Source organism: Arachis hypogaea, chromosome 2 (genome assembly GCF_003086295.3).
Source record: "Arachis hypogaea cultivar Tifrunner chromosome 2, arahy.Tifrunner.gnm2.J5K5, whole genome shotgun sequence".
NCBI classification, from domain to species: Eukaryota; Viridiplantae; Streptophyta; class Magnoliopsida; order Fabales; family Fabaceae; genus Arachis; species Arachis hypogaea.
The window spans coordinates 25,321,079-25,325,105 of NC_092037.1; the positions used below are offsets into that span (position 1 = coordinate 25,321,079).

General features: G+C 33.8%; 1 non-coding gene across 1 annotated transcript; it reads right to left on the minus strand.

Moving 5' to 3' along the window:
- Window positions 1-2,592: 2,592 nt before the first annotated feature.
- On the minus strand, window positions 2,593-2,700 carry LOC112763680 (small nucleolar RNA R71). Its single transcript, XR_003182919.1, has one exon. It is a non-coding gene; the product is annotated as a small nucleolar RNA R71 (small nucleolar RNA).
- Window positions 2,701-4,027: the final 1,327 nt, after the last annotated feature.

Here is a 4,027-nt window from a genome sequence, read left to right on the forward strand (position 1 = left end):
ATAATTAGCCCTACGTAACCCGTAGTTGGACCTTTTTCACTAAGAGTATGGGAGATAGCCATTGACAACAGTGATACCCGAACATATAGCTTGCCATAGAAAGGAATATGAAGGATTGGATGAAGGCAGTAAGAAAGCAGAGATTCAGAAGGAATAACGCATCTCCATACGCTTATCTGAAATTCCCACTAATGAATTACATAAGTATCTCTATCTTTATTTTATGTCTATTTATCTTTTAATTATCAAAACTTCATAACCATTTGAATCCGCCTGACTGAGATTTACAAGATGACCATAGCTTGCTTCAAGCCGACAATCTCCGTGAGATCGACCCTTACTCACGTAAGGTTTATTACTTGGACGACCCAGTGCACTTGCTGGTTAGTTGTGCGAAGTTGTGAAAAAGAGTTGAGATTACAATTGTGCGTACCAAGTTGTTGGCACCATTGAGATCATAATTTCGTGCACCAAGTTTTTGGCGCCGTTGTCGGGGATTGTTCGAGTTCGGACAACTGACGGTTTATCTTGTTGCTTAGATTAGGTAATTTTCTTCTTGTTTTAACCAGTATTTTATTTTCAAAAAGTTTTCAAAATCTTTCAAAATTTTTCTTCTTTTTCGTTTTTCTAAAAATAATTTTCGAAAAATTACAAAAAAAATTATTAAAATCATAAAATCAAAAATATTTTTGTGTTTCTTGTTTGAGTCTAGAGTCAAGTTTTAAGTATGGTGTCAATTGCATCTTTTTAATTTAAAAAAAAAATGAAAATCCATGCATGTGTTCTTCATGATCTTCAAGTTGTTCTTAGTAAGTCTTTTTGTTTGATCTTCATATTTTCTTGTTTTGTGTCTTTTGTTATTTTCCATATGCATTTTTGCATTCATAGTGTCTAAACATGAAAAATCTCTAAGTTTGGGGTCTTGCATATTTTTCTTTACTTGAAAATTTTTCAAAAATAAGCTCTTGATGTTCATCATGATCTTCAAAGTGTTCTTGGTGTTCATCTTGACATTCAAAGTGTTCTTGCATGCATTATTTGTTTTGATCCAAAATTTTTATGTGTTGAGTCATTTTGTGATTTTTCTCTTTCCTCATTAAATTAAAAAAATTAAAAATATCTTTTCCTTATTTCACTCATAATTTTTGAAATCTTTGGGTTGACTTAGTCAAAAATTTTTAAAATAAGTTATTTCTTGTTAGTCAAGTCAAGATTTTAATTTAAAAAATTTATCTTTTCAAAATCAAATCTTTTTCATTTTTATTTCATGTTTTTCGAAAAAATTAAAAATTTAATTTTCAAAATCTTTTTCTTATCTTTATTTCATAATTTTCGAAATTAACACTAACAATTAATGTTTTGATTCAAAAATTTTAAGTTTGTTACTTTCTTGTTAAGAAAGATTCAAACTTTAAATTTTAGAATCATATCTTTTAGTTTCTTGTTAGTCAGGTCATCAATTTTAAAAATCAAATCTTTTTCAAAAAATTTTCTTTTCAATCAAATCTATTTCAATCATATCTTTTTATTCATATCCTTTTAAAATCATATCTTTTTCAAACTTTAATTTCAAAATCTTTTCTAACTTCTTATCTTATCAAAAATTGATTTTCAAATCTTTTTCAATTAACTAATTAACTTTTTGTTTTATTTTTAAAATTCTTATCTTTTTCAAAACTACCTAACTAATTTTCTCTCTCTAATTTTCGAAAATCACTTTTCTCTTTTTCAAAATTCTTTTAATTAACTAATTGTTTCAAATTTTAATTTTTATTTTATTCCTTTTCTTAATTTTCGAATTTAACTTTAAATTAAAATAAAAACAAAAAATAATTTCTTTTTCTTAAAATTAATTTTCGAAATTCTCTCACTCTCATCTCCTTCTATTTATTTATTTATCTACTAACACTTCTCTTCTACTCATAATTCGAACTCTCTTCTCTTCTCTCTCTTTGTTCGAATTTTTTTCTCTTCTTTTCTTCTTCTCTTTTAATCACATAAAGAAATCTCTATACTGTGACATAGAGGATTTCTCTTCTTTTCTGTTCTCTTCTTTTTCATATGAGCAGGAACAAGGACAAGGACATTCTTGTGTGAAGTAGATCCTGAACTGAAAGGACTCTGAAGAAGAATCTAAGAGAAGTTAAAGCACAACAATCCAGAGAAAACCTTACAGAGAATCTCGAAAAAGAAGGAGACGTGGCCGAACCCAACAACAATGCAAGGAAGATGCTTGGTGACTTCACTGCACCAAATTCCAACCTCCATGGAAGAAGCATCTCAATCCCTACCATTGGAGCAAACAATTTTGAGCTAAAGCCTCAATTAGTTTTTCTGATGCAACAGAATTGCAAGTTTCATAGACTTTCATCAAAAGACCCTTTTCAGTTTTTAACTGAATTCTTGCAGATCTGTGATACTGTTAAGGCCAATGGTGTTGATCCCGAGGTCTATAAGCTTATGCTTTTCCCTTTTGCTGTAAGAGATAGAGCTAGAATATGGTCGGACTCTCAACCTAGAGATAGTCTAAACTCTTGGGATAAGCTGGTGACAGCTTTTTTAGCCAAGTTCTTTCCTCCTCAAAAGCTGAGCAAGCTTAGAGTGGATGTTCAAACCTTCAGGCAGAAAGAAGGTGAATCCCTCTATGAAGCTTGGGAGAGATACAAGCAACTGACTAAAAAGTGTCCTTCTGACATGCTTTCAGAATGGACCATCCTAGATATATTCTATGATGGTCTGTCTGAATTATCTAAGATGTCATTGGACCATTCTGCAGGTGGATCTATTCACCTGAAGAAAATGCCTACAGAAGCTTAGGAACTCATTGACATAGTTACAAATAACCAGTTCATGTACACCTCTGAAAGGAATCCTGTGAGTAATGGGACACCTCAGAGGAAGGGAGTTCTTGAAATTGATGCTCTGAATGCCATATTGGCTCAGAACAAAATATTGACTCAGCAAGTGAATATGATTTTTCAGAGTCTGAATAGATTGCAAAATGCATCCAACAGTACTAAAGAAGCATCTTATGAAGAAGAAGCTTATGATCCTAAGAACCCTGCAATGGCAGAGGTGAATTACATGGGTGAAGCCTATGGAAACACCTATAATCCCTCATTGAGAAATCATCCAAATTCTCATGGAAGGATCAACAAATGCCTCTTCCATCATCCTTTCAGCAACAGACAGAAAATTCTGAGCAGAGCCCCTCTAGCTTAGCAAACATAGTCTCTGATCTATCTAAGGCCACTCTAAGTTTCATGAATGAAATAAGGTCCTCCATTAGAAATTTAGAGGCACAAGTGGGCCAACTGAGTAAAAGAGTCACTGAAACTCCTCATAGTACTCTCCCAAGCAATACAGAAGAGAATCCAAAAAGAGAGTGCAAGGCCATAACCTTACTTGGTGTGGCCGAACCTAGAGAGGAAGAGGAGGACGTGAATCCCAGTGAGAAAGACCTCATGGGACGTCCTCTAGACACAAAGGAGTTCCCATTTGAGGAATCTAAGGAATCTGAGACTCATCTAGAGACCATAGAGATTCCATTGAACCTACTTCTGCCATTCATGAGCTCTGACGACTATTCATCTTCTGAAGAAGGTGAAGATATTACTGAAGAGCAAGTTGCTAAGTACCTTGGAGCAATCATGAAGCTGAATGCCATGTTATTTGGTAATGAGACTTGGGTGGATGAACCCCCCTTGCTCACCAATGAACAGAATGATTTGGTTAGGCAGACATTACCTCAAAAGAAACAGGATCCTGGTAAATTCTTAATTCCCTGTATCATAGGCACCATGACCTTTGAGAAGGCTCTGTGTGACCTGAGGTCAAGCATAAACTTAATACCACTCTCTGTAATGGAGAAATTGGGAATCTTTGAGGTACAAGCTGCCAAATTCTCATTAGAGATGGCAGACAAATCCATGAAAAAGGCTTATGGACATGTAGAGGACGTGCTAATAAAGGTCAAAGGCCTTTACATCCCTGCTGATTTCATAATCCTAGACACTGAGAAGGATGA